The sequence below is a fragment of the Pseudophryne corroboree genome, chromosome 1 (assembly GCF_028390025.1).
Source record: "Pseudophryne corroboree isolate aPseCor3 chromosome 1, aPseCor3.hap2, whole genome shotgun sequence".
NCBI lineage: Eukaryota > Metazoa > Chordata > Amphibia > Anura > Myobatrachidae > Pseudophryne > Pseudophryne corroboree.
In genome coordinates, this window is record NC_086444.1 from 1,163,091,131 (window position 1) to 1,163,110,147 (window position 19,017).

General features: G+C 46.0%; 1 protein-coding gene across 1 annotated transcript in view; it reads right to left on the reverse strand.

Annotated features, from left to right (window-relative positions):
* Positions 1–19,017, reverse strand: part of FGFRL1 (fibroblast growth factor receptor like 1) — a 180,635-nt gene that overhangs the window by 59,962 nt on the left and 101,656 nt on the right. The window lies entirely within an intron of this gene.

Below are 19,017 nucleotides of genomic sequence, written 5' to 3' on the forward strand. Positions count from 1 at the left end.
TTTATGCCAAAGAGTGCCCCCGTTCACAGTATGCCCCAGTGTCCCCAATACATGTTATGCCACACAGAATTGCCCCCAGTGGTCACACTGTAGTCTCCTAGTTACTATGCCACATCGTAATGCCCCAGTTATGCCACATTGCAGTGGCCCAGTAAATACTGTCAAATATTACAGTGACCCCTAGTTCCTATTATGCCATATTACAGTCCCGTCCCTCCCCACAGATTAAATTATTCTTAATCCCCACCTCCCCATGGAGCTCAATCCCACACCCCTCACTTCCAAAAGGCTATATTAAAAAAATAAGCTTAATCTCAGACCGTGCCAGGATCATTAGCTCAGCTGTGCCTGTGAGAGTAAAACATGGGTCATATCGGTTATGGAGTTTTACTGAGAGAGAGACAGAGACCACCACTTATAAGGGCTGATGAGACCCCCTTTCCAAGACGGGCAACGGGCCAGACCTAATTGCTTAGCAGGTAATGCCATGGTAGACAACTATATGTCATGTGTACACCATACTTGCCTACCTGACCCTCTCCATGAGGGAGAAAATGCTCTGTTCCTGGACTTTCCTGGTAATGTATGATTGCCATCACCTGAGGTGAGCTAGTTAATTGATAAGAAAGGTGTTTCACCACAGGTGGTAGCAATCATACATTACCAGGAAAGTCCAGGAACAGAGCATCTTCTCCCTCATGGAAAGGGTCAGGTAGGCAAGTATGGTGTACACTCCCCTTTAAGTCTCTGAGTCCAACAGCAATGGCACCACCTGCAGCTACCGTACTATGGCTAGCTATGCCCAGGAATATAGTCAAGGACCTTTGTTCAGGAAACATTTCAAGGCAACTTCATTTACGGAAGGACCACTAACGTTTACAAGTGAAACGGCTTGCTGTCCGCGGCATTTACCAGAAGAAAATTAGGCATCGCTTTTTATTTTTTTATTTATGTTTTAATGTGTTTTACATGAATTTTTAGTCATACAGCACATTGGACAGCTTGATGGCATCTAATACCCCTTTCACATCGCACAAATAACCCGGTACCGACACGGCATATTGCCGTGTCGAACCGGGTCAGTGTGCGATGTGAAAGCACACTGGGCGATTTAGCGGGTCGCCTGACCCGGTAAATCAACCCGGTAAAAAAGAAGGGTTTTACCCGGGTTGATTACCGGGTCAGGTGCGGTGTGAATGGGAGCCGTGTCGATGCGACACGGTTCCCATTCACAAGATAGGGAGAGGCGGCGCTGGAGATGAGCTCATCTCCCGACGCCGCCTCCACCCCCGCCCCTGCTGCTGCTGCGGCCTCCGTTGTCATGGCAACCGACCCGGTATATTGCCGGGTCGGGAAGCCTGCAACGGAGCGCAAATGCCGGATCCCACCCGGTAAGTACACGTTTGTCTTACCGGGTAGGACCCGGCATTTGCGGTGTGAATGCAGCATAAGTTAGCCATCTGCATGCGTTCCAATTGAATGGTAATCGTGGCCATTCTCTCTCCCTCCCTCCATGCAGGAGGTGCCGGTGTGCCCTGGAAAAATAGGGTAGGAGACACTGTAAAAGTTATTTTAGACTTTTTTTTTTTTAATTATCCAGTTGTTTCATTAGTTTAGTAGAAAGAGCGAGGGAGACTTGCCAAATGTTTCTTCTTGCCATTTATTATGAAGCATTTGGAATGGTTGCTTTCCCCTTCTGTTGAATCTTTATACTGTGTATTTAATTGAATTTCCTTGTTTTTATGGACAAGCTGAAGTTGGAAAACAATAAGGTTAATAGAAATGAAGTGCTACGAGGGAACTGGCAGGAAGCGGCGCTCTCCATTCCATCACAGTTTGCTTATGATATATTTGGAGAGACTGTTCCATTAATATCTTCACAGCAAAAAATATACCAGGTGCCCAGAAATATTTTTTATTGGGGAGGGGAGTGGGGGATCTGATCATCCAGGTATGATAAAAACAGTACCGGAGGGATCCGTACCAGTCTATACTGCATGCTAGAACCATAAGATCCGGTGGCAACTCTTAACTAAAACAGCTCTCTTAGCCACTAAATGTTCAATATAATTTGGACGTATTACAGTGACATCACCCATTATATTTATGGCAGTACGGACGGTGTAATGGTTAGCATTACTGCCTCACAGCACTAAGGTCATGGATTAGATTCCCACCATGGCCCTAACTGTGTGGAGTTTGTATATTCTCCCCGTACTTGTGTGGGTTTCCTCCGGGTACTCCGGTTTCCTCCCACAATCCAAAACTATACTGGTAGGTTAATTGGCTCCCAACAAAATTAATCCTAGTGTGAATGTGTCTGCATGTACATGTGATAGGGAATATAGGGGGTCATTCAGAGTTGATCGCTCACTGCCGTTTTTCGCAGCGCAATGAACACGGTACCACTGCGCATGCGTATGCACTGCAATGCGCACGCGCGTCGTACGGGTACAAAGCGGATCGTTGATGGGCGATGGATTTAACGCACAGCCGATCGCAAGGAGATTGACAGGAAGAGGGCGTTTGTGGGTGTCAACTGACCATTTTCAGGGAGTGTTTGGAAAAATGCAGGCGTGTCCAGGTGTTTGCAGGGCGTGTGTCTGACGTCAATTCCGGGACCAAAAAGACTGAAGTGATCGCAAGGGCTGAGTAAATCCAGAGCTACTCAGAAACTGCAAAAAAAACGTTTTCGTCCCGCTTGGCTGCACAGGCGTTCGCACACTTGTATAGCTAAAATACACTCCCCTGTGGGGGGTGACTATGCGTTTGCACGGCTGCTAAAAGTAGCTAGCGAGCGATCAACTCGGAATGACCCCCATAGATTGTAAGCTCCACTGTGGCAGTGACTGATGTGAATGGGCAAATATTGTCTGTAAAGCGATGCGGAATATGTGTGTGCTATATAAATAACTGGTAATAAATTTAAAAAAATGATATTGTATTCCTACCACATGATTTATGACATCAGCAGCAGAACTGCGCACTTCCTAGCAACATTCCACAAAGCAACTCTACAGAACTGCCTTGAAGAGGCGTATGTCACCTCAGTGACCATTGTGGAAATGCAATAATGCATTATCATAAGCCTTGCCCCTTCCCCCTTCCGCTTGATGTCTGACCGTCACCATCAAGTTATGCCCACCTTCGCAGTGTTATACCTCCCCTCCCAAAAGCGAGGTATGGAAGTAATGCCTAAAGGAGCCCAACAATTAAAAATAGAAATTGGCAGCAGTAGGGCAGGCTGGGCGCAGTTATCAGATGCATCAGCTCCTGGGTGTTACAATCCATAAATCTGTCATCATTACTGGGGGGTAAAGGGTCATCGTGGAATTCTCACAATAAAGGCACTGTACACAATCAGTGGGCCGAAAAGGGCAGAAAGTAGGCCTTCTACAAATACCTCACTGCTGATAGATGGATGTTTTCAAGGAACTTAATGTCTTTAGCAGCCCTGACTGAGAGCAGTCTCGTTCCTCAGAGCTCTCGGGACCGTTCGTCTAGAAGAGTCTTCTTTTCCAAACATTATGCCAGAAAAAAATGCTTCCAGCCCCCATTTCAACTCTTGAGACGGCCATTCATGCAGCCGTGTGTGCACATGAGGAATCCGCATTCATGAAACAAAGACTGGACACTCTAAATAATAGTATGATCACATTGTTTCTAGAAACAAGGGAGATGTTTTAGAAACTAAGCTTATTTGCTGCTCTAGATATATATTCATATAGGTCTACGCTTATTATGCTGACATAGTGCCTAATTCAGAGCTGATCAGAGATGTGCTATAATTAGCACATCTACAACCAGAATCTCTGACATGCTGGGGGACGCAGAGCACAGGGCTAGTCCACCGCACATGTCAAGCCCTAGACACATCCACCCCACCCCCCCGCCCCCCCGCGAGGCAAAAACATTGCACGACAGCGGTGATGCTTTCGCACCCAGTCAGTAGCTACCTGCCTATGCAGCCTAGTGTTTTGGGTCGCAGCGGCTGCGTGTGAGGTCACGCAGCCGCCGCAGCCAACCCCAGCAGCGGTCCAGACCGCACCCTCCACCAACGGCATTGAAACGCCACTGGCACGCCCCCTCCCCGACCGCCTGTGCCTGTCAATCAGGCAGAGGCGATCGCAGCAGTGAGATGCTTATGCATCTCACCGTGTGCGCGCGCACACAGCGGCTGCTGCATGTGCGCACGACACAAAGGGCATCAGGGTCTGAATTAGGCTCATAATCGTAATGTCTCCCCACAAGGTTATCACCTTTAAAAGGAAGAAATGAAGGAAAAGAAGTTGGAAAGTTCCCTCTTATATTCTTTTCCCAGCTGGGTCTTCTGCTCCCGAATCTCGAATCCTGACCGCACACTCTGAAAGAAAAACATTAGTCCTCAGGACGCTTGAAGGGCCATTCGAATAAAAAGTGTGACTGAACAAGACGGTAAACTGGCACAGTGCAAGATCCGAAGAAGAGTCCCCAAGGACAGTGGTAGCAAACAGATCCTCCATCCAATGACCCCGAGGTAGCCAAACATCACTAAGAGGTGACACACCACTCCATGTCCTTTGATCAGAGAAACAAATGCATGAAATGGAAGACACGGACAGATAAGACTATGAAAAACATCTGTCTGATCTTTGATCTCTTGCTCACCATCTGAGGCAGAAGGAACCAAATGTATGGGCCACGCTCACCGCACATGGCATTAATGAGCTGTGGAAATAGCTACCACCTGGGCACCATGGGCAATTTGGAGGGGATAATCCAGTTATGGTATAAAGAGATGGAAGTATGAGGACTGTCTTCAAGGTCAAGAGATACAATCGGTGCAGACACTCTGGCAACATGTACTGAGCAGATAAGCCAACTCCAGGACGCCCTCAGAAATAAAATAAGAATTTACTTACCGATAATTCTATTTCTCGGAGTCCGTAGTGGATGCTGGGGTTCCTGAAAGGACCATGGGGAATAGCGGCTCCGCAGGAGACAGGGCACAAAAGTAAAGCTTTTACAGGTCAGGTGGTGTGTACTGGCTCCTCCCCCTATGACCCTCCTCCAGACTCCAGTTAGGTACTGTGCCCGGACGAGCGTACACAATAAGGGAGGATTTTGAATCCCGGGTAAGACTCATACCAGCCACACCAATCACACCGTACAACTTGTGATCTAAACCCAGTTAACAGTATGATAACAGAGGAGCCTCTGAAAGATGGCTTCCTAAACAATAACCCGAATTAGTTAACAATAACTATGTACAAGTATTGCAGATAATCCGCACTTGGGATGGGCGCCCAGCATCCACTACGGACTCCGAGAAATAGAATTATCGGTAAGTAAATTCTTATTTTCTCTATCGTCCTAAGTGGATGCTGGGGTTCCTGAAAGGACCATGGGGATTATACCAAAGCTCCCAAACGGGCGGGAGAGTGCGGATGACTCTGCAGCACCGAATGAGAGAACTCCAGGTCCTCCTTTGCCAGGGTATCAAATTTGTAAAAATTTACAAACGTGTTCTCCCCTGACCACGTAGCTGCTCGGCAGAGTTGTAATGCCGAGACCCCTCGGGCAGCCGCCCAAGATGAGCCCACCTTCCTTGCGGAATGGGCCTTAACAGATTTAGGCTGTGGCAGGCCTGCCACAGAATGTACAAGTTGAATTTTGTTACAAATCCAACGAGCAATCGACTGCTTAGAAGCAGGTGCACCCAACTTGTTGGGTGCATACAGTATAAACAGCGAGTCAGATTTTCTGACTCCAGCCGTCCTTTAAATGTATATTTTTAAGGCTCTGACAACGTCCAACAACTTGGAGTCCTTCAAGTCGTCTGTAGCCGCAGGCACTACAATAGGCTGGTTCAGGTGAAACGCTGATACCACCTTAGGGAGAAAATGCGGACGCGTCCGCAGCTCTGCCCTATGTCGAATGGAAATTAAATAAGGGCTTTTATAAAACAAAGCCGCCAGTTCAGATACTCTCCCGGCCGAAGCCAGAGCCAGTAACATAGTCACTTTCCATGTGAGATATTTCAAATCCACATTCTTTAGTGGTTCAAACCAATTGGATTTGAGGAAATCTAAAACTACATTTAGATCCCACGGTGCCACCTTAGGCACCACAGGAGGCTGTATATGCAGTACTCCTTTGATAAAAATCTGGACCTCAGAGACTGAGGCCAATTCTTTTTGGAAGAATATTGATAGGGCCGAAATTTGAACCTTAATAGATCCCAATTTGAGACCCCTAGACAATCCTGATTGCAGGAAATGTAGGAAAACGACCCAGTTGAAATTCCTCCATCGGAGCACTCCGCTGCTCGCACCACGCAACATATTTTCGCCAAATACGGCGATAATGCTTCGCGGTGACTTCCTTCCTTGCCTTTATCAAGGTAGGAATGACTTCTTCTGGAATGCCTTTTCCTTTTAGGATCTGGCATTCAAACGCCATGCCGTCAAACGCAGCCGCGGTAAGTCTTGAAAAAGACAAGGACCCTGCTGAAGCAGGTCCCTTCTCAGAAGTAGAAGCCACGGATCGTCCGTGACCATCTCTTGAAGTTCCGGGTACCAAGTCCTTCTTGGCCAATCCGGAGCCACTAGTCTTACTCCTCTTTGCCGTATAATCCTCAATACCTTTGGTATGAGAGGCAGAGGAGGAAACACATATACCGACTGGTACACCCAAGGTGTTACCAGCGCGTCCACAGCTATTGCCTGCGGATCTCTTGACCTGGCGCAATACCTGTCCAGTGTATTGTTGAAGCGAGACGCCATCCTGTCCACCATTGGTTTTACCCAACGGTTTAATAGCATGTGGAAAACTTCTGGATGAAGTCCCCACTCTCCCGGGTGAAGGTCGTGTCTGCTGAGGAAGTCTGCTTCCCAGTTGTCCACGCCCGGGATGATACTGCTGACAGTGCTATCACGTGATTCTCCGCCCAGCGAAGGATCCTGGCAGCTTCTGCCATTGCCCTCCTGCTTCTTGTGCCGCCCTGTCTGTTTACATGGGCGACTGCCGTGATGTTGTCCGACTGGATCAACACCGGTCTTCCTTGAAGCAGAGGTTCCGCCTGGCTTAGAGCATTGTAGATTGCTCTTAGTTCCAGAATGCTTATGTGAAGAGACTTTTTCAGGCTCGACCACACTCCCTGGAAATTTCTTCCCTGTGTGACTGCTCCCCAGCCTCTCAGGCTGGCATCCGTGGTCACCAGGATCCAATCCTGCATGCCGAATCTGCGGCCCTCCAATAGATGAGCCTCCTGCAACCACCACAGAAGGGATACCCTTGTCCTCGGCGACAGGGTTATCCGCAGGTGCATCTGAAGATGCGACCCTGACCATTTGTCCAACAGATCCCTTTGCATGGAATCTGCCGAAAGGGATTGCTTCGTAAGAAGCTACCATTTTTTCCCAGGACTCTTGTGCATTGATGTACAGACACCTTTCCTGGTTTTAGGAGGTTCCTGACCAGGTCAGATAACTCCTTGGCTTTTTCTTCGGGAAGAAAAACCTTTTTCTGAACTGTGTCCAGAATCATCCCCAGGAACAGCAGACGAGTTGTCGGCATTAATTGGGATTTTGGAATATTCAGAATCCATCCGTGCTGCTTTAGCACCTCTTGAGATAGTGCTAAACCCATCTCTAGCTGTTCTCTGGACCTTGCCCTTATTAGGAGATCGTCCAAGTATGGGATAATTAATACGCCTTTTCTTCGAAGAAGAAATATTATCTCGGCCATTACCTTTGTAAAGACCCGAGGTGCCGTGGACAAACCAAACGGCAGCGTCTGAAACTGATAGTGACAGTTTTGTAAAACGAACCTGAGGTACCCCTGGTGTGAGGGGTAATTGGAACGTGGAGATACGCATCCTTGATGTCCAAGGATACCATAAAGTCCCCTTCTTCCAGGTTCGCTATCACTGCTCTGAGTGACTCCATCTTGAACTTGAACTTCTTTATGTACAGGTTCAAGGACTTCAGATTTAGAATAGGCCTTACCGAGCCATCCGGCTTCGGTACCACAAAAAGAGTGGAATAATACCCCTTCCCTTGTTGTAGAAGAGGTACCTTGACTATCACCTGCTGAGAATACAGCTTGTGAATGGCTTCCAAAACCGTCTCCCTTTCTGAGGGGGACGTTGGTAAAGCAGACTTCAGGAAACGGCGAGGTGGCTCTGTCTCTAATTTCAACCTGTACCCCTGAGATATTATCTGCAGGATCCAGGGATTTACCTGCGAGTGAGCCCACTGCGCGCTGTAATTCTTGAGACGACCGCCTACCGCCCCCGAGTCCGCTTGCGAAGCCCCAGCGTCATGCTGAGGCTTTTGTAGAAGCCGGGGAGGGCTTCTGTTCCTGGGAAGGAGCTGCCTGTTGCTGTCTCTTCCCTCGTCCTCTGCCTCGTGGCAGATATGAATAGCCCTTTGCTCTCTTATTTTTAAAGGAACGAAAGGGCTGCGGTTGAAAGGTCGGTGCCTTTTTCTGTTGGGGAGTGACTTGAGGTAGAAAGGTGGATTTCCCGGCCGTAGCCGTGGCCACCAAATCCGATAGACCGACCCCAAATAACTCCTCTACGCATCGCCTGTCCACTGTCGTGTCCATAAAGCTCTTCTGGCCGAAATGGACATAGCACTTACCCGTGATGCCAGTGTGCAGATATCTCTCTGTGCATCACGCATATAAAGAAATGCATCCTTTATTTGTTCTAACGACAGTAAAATATTGTCCCTGTCCAGGGTATCAATATTTTCGATCAGGGACTCTGACCAAACTACCCCAGCACTGCACATCCAGGCAGTCGCAATAGCTGGTCGTAGTATAACACCTGCATGTGTGTATATACCTTTTTGGATATTTTCCATCCTCCTATCTGATGGATCTTTAAGTGCGGCCGTCTCAGGAGAGGGTAACGCCACTTGTTTTGATAAGCGTGTTAGCGCTTTGTCCACCCTAGGAGGTGTTTCCCAGCGCTCCCTAACCTCTGGCGGGAAAGGGTATAAAGCCAATAACTTCTTTGAAATTAGCAGTTTTTTATCGGGGCACCCCACGCTTCATCACACACGTCATTTAATTCTTCTGATTCGGTAAAAACTACTGGTAGTTTTTTCACACCCCACATAATACCCTGTTTAGTGGTACCTGTAGTATCAGCTAAATGTAACATCTCCTTTATTGCCAAAATCATATAACGTGTGGCCCTACTGGAAAATACGGTTGATTCGTCACCTTCACCACCGGAATCAGTGCCTGTGTCTGGGTCTGTGTCGACCGACTGAGGCAAGGGGCGTTTTACAGCCCCTGACGGTGTTTGAGGCGCCTGGACAGGCACTAATTGAGTGTCCGGCCGCCTCATGTCGGCAAACGACTGCTTAAGCGAGTTGACGCTATCCCGTAATTCCACAAATAAAGGCATCCATTCTGGTGTCGACCCCCTAGGAGGTGACATCCTCATATTTGGCAATTTCTCCGCCTCCACACCAATAACGTCCTCATACATGTCGACACACACGTACCGACACACAGCAGACACACAGGGAATGCTCTATACGAAGACAGGACCCACTAGCCCTTTGGGGAGACAGAGGGAGAGTCTGCCAGCACACACCAAAAAGCGCTATATATGACAGGGATAGCCTTATGATTAAGTGCTCCCTTATAGCTGCTTTTATATTAATATATTGCCATTTATTTTGCCCCCCCTCTCTGTTATACCCTGTTTCTGTAGTGCAGTGCAGGGGAGAGACCTGGGAGCCTTCCTGACCAGCGGAGCTGTGACAGAAAATGGCGCCGTGTGCTGAGGAGATAGGCCCCGCCCCTTTTTCGGCGGGCTCGTCTCCCGCTATTTAGTACATTTAGGCAGGGGTAAATATCTCCATATAGCCTCTGGGGCTATATGTGAGGTATTTTTAGCCTTTTTAAAGGTTTTCATTTGCCTCCCAGGGCGCCCCCCCCCCAGCGCCCTGCACCCTCAGTGACTGCCGTGTGAAGTGTGCTGAGAGGAAAATGGCGCACAGCTGCAGTGCTGTGCGCTACCTTAAGAAGACTGCAGGAGTCTTCAGCCGCCGATTCTGGACCTCTTCTTGCTTCAGCATCTGTGAGGGGGCCGGCGGCGTGGCTCCGGTGACCATCCAGGCTGTACCTGTGATCGTCCCTCTGGAGCTTCATGTCCAGTAGCCAAGAAGCCAATCCATCCTGCACGCAGGTGAGTTCACTTCTTCTCCCCTCTGTCCCTCGTTGCAGTGATCCTGTTGCCAGCAGGAATCACTGTAAAATAAAAAACCTAAGCTAAACTCTCTAAGCAGCTCTTTATGAGAGCCACCTAGAATTGCACCCTTCTCGGCCGGGCACAAAAATCTAACTGGAGTCTGGAGGAGGGTCATAGGGGGAGGAGCCAGTACACACCACCTGACCTGTAAAAGCTTTACTTTTGTGCCCTGTCTCCTGCGGAGCCGCTATTCCCCATGGTCCTTTCAGGAACCCCAGCATCCACTTAGGACGATAGAGAAAATATATTTAAGATCTTTCCCTTACCTGGATCCTCTGAAGTCTGGAGACTTCAGTGTGTGTATGTGGTTGTCAGAGGACTACACTGTATTGTTTGCTCCTTGCAAGCTAGTTATTCACTGAATGGCCCATCAGATCCCTATAGTGTGGTTCCAAATTAGTCACTTACCTGGATGTTTGGTTTGGAAATAGGATGAACAACAGTAATTTTGCATGACTGAGATGTGCACATACGTTCAGCCATTTTAAAGTGGATCTGTCACCTACGCAGTAGAGGCAACCATTTTTTCTGAGACAAACCCAATATGGAGTCACTGGAGTCACATCGCTAAGATATGAGGCACCAACTTCACCCACCCACTTCACTAGAACCTAGGGACATAATTGAGGGATTAGGCACTAAGACTCTTCCTATCCTTTCACTACTATTAACTACAGTAGCAACATCACTGAGGGAAGAGGCATTTAAATTAATCTACAGTATTCACTTGGAACTAGTGACATCAGTGAGGACATTTTATATATATGTGGTATTATGTACACATACTTTACTGTACACTATAAGCATACCTATAAGCATACCTAAAGTCACAGAGACCACCAAGGCACAATGCTTAATGCTAAGGGGGAACCCTGGGAAGATACCCACAGCTTCTAACTGCCATTTATCTAGCACAGTCTTTGGTTACTTTTGGAAACTTCTCCACGTTAGCTCTCTCCAAGGCTTGATGCATTTCCCCTCAAGTACTTCAATACAGTTCGTGGACATTCTAGTCATCTTCTGTATACATAATAGTTATAGTAGGAGAAACCTTATATCTTATAATACACACATTTTCCTACTTGAACATTAAAGTGATAAACTCAGCATATAGGTAATGACATCAGAAGTCAACATTCGCATAGATAGGAGTTGCAGAAGTTTGTATATAGCAGTGTATTTAGAGAGAAAAAAATGTGTATTATGAGATTTAGGTGGGATTCAATTGCTAGCAAAGGGTGCCAACCAGCAATTGAATCCCCTTTTAAACACTGACCACAGCCCCCACCTCACACCCTTAAGGTGGGTACACACTAGTAGATATATCTGCAGATCAATTGATCGGCAGATATATCTATGGACGGATCGGGCAGTGTGCTGTGCATACACACCGTCGGGGACTGACGTCATGAACTGGGCGGGCGTGTACACACGCTCACCCAGTTCAGCTGTCAATCACCGCCGGCCGCCGCAGCATGTGTACGGGCGGTCGGCCGACCGCCCCGTACACACACAGCGACGCGCCAATATATCGGTAGATATATTGCCCGTTGGTTGTGCTGCACGGCCGACGCGATACGTCTGTGAACGACGGAGTTCACAGACGTATCGGCCGTACACACTGGCCGATGGTCCCGCGATATATCGGCCGTTTAAGAGAACGGACGATATATCGACCAGTGTGTACGGGCCTTTAGCCCAGCAGGCTGAATGCCAGATTCCCACAAAAGTGCTTGTTACCCTATGGGCCGGAGAACACTTATGCGTGAGACTGGGCTGGCGTGCGGCTGTTATCATGCTGATTCGTGTGTGCGAATGGATCTGCCGGAATTTAATTCTCCCCCTAAGAGCATAATTTAAATATAATTAATTGTACACAACATTTCTAAATACACCACTACATTGTCCTTATTCAACAGCACTAGTTTATGTTGCTTCAGTTCTCTTCACAGACTGGGAACGTCCAACTGAATGAAATATTTTTGAGTGAATATTACTGTTTACATAATTGGGTTAACCCGGAACACACAAAATTAATAGGAAACACACTTACTTCCTGTTAATCCCTAAGGGAAGTGATATTTGAAAGGCATTCAAGAGACGATGGACAGCATTGCATATTTCAACGAGAAATCTTTTTTTTTTTTTTTACTTTGGCTGTCTGCTTTTTTTTTTTTTTCGTGGATTTTATTCTTATTTTTTTTCTGTGTTTTCATGAACTTTGTTTTTCTTTTTACCATACTTTTTTGTAAAGTAGATAGCTGCTGGTTAAAAAAAAAAAGAAAAAAAAAAAGGTTCCCTCTCGCTGAACTCGTAATTGTCGTTCTTGTATAGTAATTGGCAGTTCCAATCTTGTGGTAAGCCACAAAGCCTGTTAAACTAGACTACTGGTTAAACACGCTCTGTTCTCTGCTGTCGCCTCGCTGTTCATTAACTTCTTTTGTGTGAACATTTGTATATTTAGATGATGCCGGAATATTATAAGCAGAACCAGGTCTAGCTGGCAACCGAAAGGTAAGTATGCTGCTTCTCCTATTTGTCTAGGAAGAAATCTACAGCATGTCGGATGCAGCAAACCATCACAAAATCTGCTTTGCGGTACCAGCAAGGAAAACAACAGCGTGGAGACACATGTCTGACTAGACAGCTCTACACAGAACCTTTCTGTGTGTGTGCCACGGCCTCCAACGCTGCACCCTTAGGGGAACACAGATTAACATGCAATTCCTATTATTCAGCAACAATATCATGTATAGCAAAGTGTAGCATAGATTTAAAAAAAATCATAGTGATTGTTAAAAGGAATCAACGCTTAAGGCTCACGGGGGCAGATGTATTAACCTGGAGAAGGCATAAGGAAGTGATAAACCAGTGATAAGTGCAAGGTGATAACGCACCGGTCAATCAGCTACAATATGTAAATTAACAGTTAGGAGCTGACTGGCTGGCGCATTTATCACCATGCCTTTATCACTGGTTTATCACTTCCTTATGCCATCTCCAGGCGTAATACATCTGCCCCACTATTCAGAGAGACTCTTGAACACAACGGCGAGGAATACAACTACGGCATAAGGAAAGCAAATGAAAAGACAGAAGCATTCATTATTTCATATTTTAACTTACTCTGGGGTCTATTCATGAAGCGGTGAAAAGAATGGAGGAGTGAGCCTGTGGAGAAGTTGCCCATGGCAACCAATCAGCTGCTCCGTACAACTGTACAGTATGCAAATTATAAATGTTACTTCAATACTGATTGGTGTACATGGGCAACTTCTCCACTGGCTCACTGCTTCATGAATAAGGGTGTGGTATGGAAGGTCGACAGTAACTATTGGTCGACAGTAAATAGGTCGACAGAGTCTCTAGGTCGACATGGTGAAGGTCGACAGGTCAAACGGTCGACATGAGTTTTTTAGGTGTCGTTTTCTCCATACCGGGAACCCCAATTAGTGCACTGTGTCCCCTCGCATGGCTCGCTATGCTTCAGACAGGTTACTATTTCCAATCGTAGTCCGTGTCGATCGTTAAGTATGAGAAAGTTAAAAAAAGTAAAATGTGAAAAACTCATGTCGACCTAGACACCCTGTCGGCAAATAGTGGTCGACCTAGAGACCGGATCCCCATGAATAGACCCCTTTGTACTTTATTGCCAGGCTAGCAAGTCTCATTAGTATTACAATACACAAGATACAGTAAACCTACAGTATGTATAACCTGCTTTAACATCACACTTTCCTCCCGGAATTTACGAGATAACTCCCAATTTCTGAGTGTTCTCCCAGACTCGAAGGTGTGTAAAGCACCCTGCCAGATCCCACCAATTTAATCAGGGAAGTGGATGGGAAAGGGCATTGCTGACACGTTTCACTATGAGCTGCATCATCAGAGGCTGGCCTCCTGCTGAGTTATGATGGTCAGAAAAAAAAAATATATATATACATAAACGCATATATCACTGATTAATAAAGCCTAAACAAAACACAGGTCAGTTTAAAAGAAAACAAATAAAATCGGGTGGGTTTTTTCCTTTTAAAAATACGGTCTAACTCCCCAGAATCACGGCCGTGCATGCTAACCGCAGGCTATTAAGAGGGCCCGAGAGTCCTTAAAAGATGTTGGCTCCACAGAAAATCCTGACAAAACCCTGGGGTCTATTTACTAAGCCTTGGAAGAGGATAAAGTGGGTGGAGATAAAGTACCAGCCAATCAGCTCCTAACTGTCATGTCACAGGCTGGGTTTGAAAAATGACAGTTAGGCGCTGGTTGGCTGGTACTTTATCTTCATCCACTTTATCTCCATCCAAGGCTTTAGTAAATAGACCCTACTGTCAAGTTGTGCCAAGGCAACAAGCATAAAATCCAACTGATCCCCATAAACAACACATACCCAGGTTGTGGTTTGTTACACAGTGCTATTACTTACAGTGAAGTATGTATGAAATAATGTATTTTTATTTTGCGGCTCTTACGTCCCCGTTCCTTGCACACAGGTCAAACACGAGCTAAAGCGATGACTGAGGCCTGACACTGTAGGGTTGGATTACCCTCATCCCTGACATGCAATGCTACACAACGCAGTACACACAGACAGTTTATGGGAGAGAGCTCCACAAAGGACATTTTTTTGGGAGCTAAAAAGTGGATGTTTATTCATTTTCTTGCACATATCCATAATCCCTGAAGCTTATCCTATATCCACACTGTACTAAGCCCAGGCATCTGGAGACAGCGTGGATGTGGGATGTGGGGGGGGAAACAGCAGAAATACTTTTTACGACTCTTCTGAACATCTGAAAATGTTAAGAAGTAATATTCAGTATTCCAAGAGTATGTTTCTGATATGGATAAACTATAAATAGTCTTCTGGAGTCTAATTTAATCTTAAAGACAGGTTATTTAATAGTGCAAATAGAAGACATGTGTGGAAACCCGCAGCAATCCATCAGATATCAGTTATCATTAGTTGGAGCGCAGCGGCACTGTAGACAGGCAATACCAAACTGGTTGCTATGGACTGAAAGTTCATCACTGCTCCGCTACACCACGGGGCCTATTTATTAGTATGGCTCGAATGGGGAGATTTTCTATTCCTGCTTATACTAGTTATAGAGAATTATTTTCAGGCCATTTCACCCAACACACACAGCTACCTGGCGATAATTGCTATCTGCAGCAATAGTACTCTTAGCACCCGCCAGGACAATGCGGGAAGTGTCTGTCCTTGTGCAAATCCTGGAGAGGTAGATGCGTACTGCACTAGGGGAAAGGTTTCAGTCGCTACAGTCTAAAAAGAAAAAAAAAATGATCAATTTTATCTGTGTCCAGCCAGATTACATTGGCCCACCTGGCTAACACTTAATACCACCTGGGTGGCTGCATTTTCTGGGGTGACCACTGGCACGCCATGTCATGGCGGGAGCGCACCAGCTGTTGCTGGTATCATGCATAATCCAATCACTGGCGGTGGGGCCTGACAAAATCGGGAGATGTTGTATTTCCGGCAAAAACCTCCAGATTTAGTACTCTTCCCCCTTTGATCAGCAGACCCCCAATGCTATGTAGAGAGGAGTATAATTTTCAAAACAGACACAAAATATTTGCCAAATTCTCACACATTTTGCTGACGGAATCTAGGCTTGAGCTTTCCCAGTCTTCCCTTAATTAACAACCACACAACAGAATGAATAATGAATCCATTCCAACTAAGCTATTTTTTTTTTTTACGTACATATGTGTCCTCATACATATTTGCTGCGTCCGCGCCAAACAGACCTTCTTAGCACCCCAGGTCCTGTGAGACTATGTTAGCATCAGGCAATACGCATCTACGTCTTTTTTGCCAAAAATGTCTCAACGCAACTAGGATGCACCAGGAGACTGCGCTGATTAATTTTATGTTTGTATATCTGTGTGTGACTAAGTCTCTCATTATGCATACGAAATGCTACGATGCAGCGGCGTGGCTTTTTTGGATTACGATTTTCTATACATACTGATTAATCAGTACAGTCTCCCTGTGCGTACTAGTTGCACTGAGTTGTGACTAAGATGCATTTTCGGTATAGAAAGACGCCAGACGCTGGCAGAGTTGCACGGGACCTGTCAGCTCACTCACGCCAGGCATCTCCCGCTGCGTGGCGTATTGAGGCAAAATGTGTGGGGACACATCTATAGCCTAGACACTTTGCAAAACACAGCATATCCTGTGAAATAGTCCGTACCAACAAGCCAGACTACAGATTTAAAAAAAAAAAAAAAAAAAAAAAAGACTCAAAATATTAATGACATGTTGGTTGGGATGACATTAAAATGACCTTTCCAACAGTAGTGCGCTGCAGCACAAGTGAGGTAACAATCTCAGGTAACAGAAGTAATTTGCCTCCACAAATACTCAAACACAATCATGTTAGCAAAACAAAAAGTTTACTCAGTTTTGTTAATCTGCAAGTAGATTTTAGAGACCCCCCCCCATCTTAAATCAGGATACCTGCCAATCGTGCAGGCCACGAATAAAGTAATGAGAAGCTGTTACCATTCTGTGTTAAAAGTTTATCTGTAATGCAAACAACTTTCAGTATTCACATCTCAAGACCAATGAGTGGGTGACATAATATGATAGGGGGCCTCCGTGGACTGGGCGAATCAGTACGCGTTTTTCATCTCATATCTGGATAACTCACCAAAACACCGATAGCAAGCCATATACATAAAAATAAACAACGTCACGCTGTGGATGTGACATCACATTAGTACTGACAACACTGATTCATATGACATTAATACACCCATAAATCACAATTCAAAACAGAGCAAGAGCCGCTTAGTCTATTTGATTTAAAGGTGCTCATACACCAGACGACCTGTAAATGGTGATTTGCTGTTAATAAAACGATACAGTACAATACACATGATGTATCTTTAAGATATATCTTAAGATCTGGGAGTGGCTACATCTAGGAGAATGCTGTAGTTGACGACCAACGACCAGTGGGACCGCGCATCGTGATCGTTCAGACACTGAACGATCTGCACTATTATGAACGATTTGTAGTTCCGATCAATCGGATATGGACAAATCTGTCATAATATCGTCTAGTGTATGGCACCTTAAGGCGTGTGAAAGCGGATAACCGTGCAGCATGGCGCACACTCAGAGCAGACATTTAAACTTGAAAGAAAAGAAAAATAAGAAATCTTCTCAACAGAGACATAAAGACAGATATCATATGGGGTATACATGTCTAACCTCAACTATACAGCATGGGCCATGTACTGTACTTCTGATATTTCACTATGGGGGGAATTCAATTAGCAGCAGTAATTTACCATACAGGAAACAGGGTGGTAGCCTCGGGCTTTAACGCCAAGAGCTAGTCAATAATAGCATTTTTTTCTCAGCCAGTTAATTACCTTGTTAATACAAGTTAACCAATAGAATCCGGGATAAGGACACAGACCTATGGGTCAACATGTTCTCGGCACCCGCAAACAGACCAATTAATGTGGATTTCTTCTCCAGCATAAATAAATTCTTGGTAACTGCAGCCTGTGGGCTGCCGCTGGCTACAACTGAATAGCCCCACTGCTTCAATTAGCCCTCCTTAAATTATCATGGCTAACGGAATTCCCTCTTATATCTTTTTGGGTCAGTGTGACATTTATATGATTATATGGATTGGGTCAGATAGGCCGGTGGTCAGGATGCCGGTGGTCAGAATATCAACTGCGGCATCCTGATGGTGAGTATCCAATGGGGGCAAAGTAAGTATATTTACCTTTCAGCAATGACCTCCTAGCCACCCCTTGCTACAGCCTAACCCTAACCGTCCCCCCCCCGTAGCCTAACCCTAACCCTCCGCGGTGGTGCCTAAACCTAACCCCCCTTGCCACAGCATAAACCTAACCCACTCGCATCTTACCTCTCCGATGGCCCAACAATCACTCATTTAGGATCCCGGCTGTCGGTATTCTGGCGCCGGGACTGTGTTCATAGTCAGGATGCCGGCACCACCATTCCGAGCAGTGTCGGGATTCCGGTGTCTGTATTTTGACTGCCAGGATGCCGATCAAATTGTATATCTCTTTGAAATTGAAATCCTGACTGAAATTATAGTAGACGATGCTCATCATATTGCTTTGGAAAGCGATCTTTGATGATCTAGAACAGTGTTTTTCAACCACTGTGCCGTGGTACACTAGTGTGCCCTGAGCAGTCTCCAGGTGTGCTGCCATAGAAGCAGAGCCAGGCCCGTCAGTGTTTTGCCGCTACTGAGGCCCTGGAACGATCAATACTGGTGGGTTTAGTGGTTGCAGAGCCAGTTCTAATTTTGGGCCCGGGCAGTGTTGGGCTCTTCTGGCTTTCTCAGAATTGGCTCAGGCGTTACCTATGGAGAAGCTGCGACATGACATCCTAGGACACACAACTGCAACATGCATCACCATTATATTTGAGTGTGCCTTGGTAATATTTAAATTTTGTTCAGTGTGTCGCAAGTGGTGAAAAGGTTGAAAATATCTGATCTAGAACGTTCAACCCCGCAAATGATTCAATCAGAAAACATTATTTTGTGTACAGAACATTCCAACCCATATCATCACAGTCAGGTAGAAGCTAACAAAAGGATCTTTCAGCAGAAAATTTACCCACAGAATCCTGAAGAATGCCAGATACACACACACACACACTATGGGATCCATCAGTCTTTTCTAGGCCTACAAAGTCCATATGGATATCCGTTTCCCCACCTCAGCAAGTCCCTGAT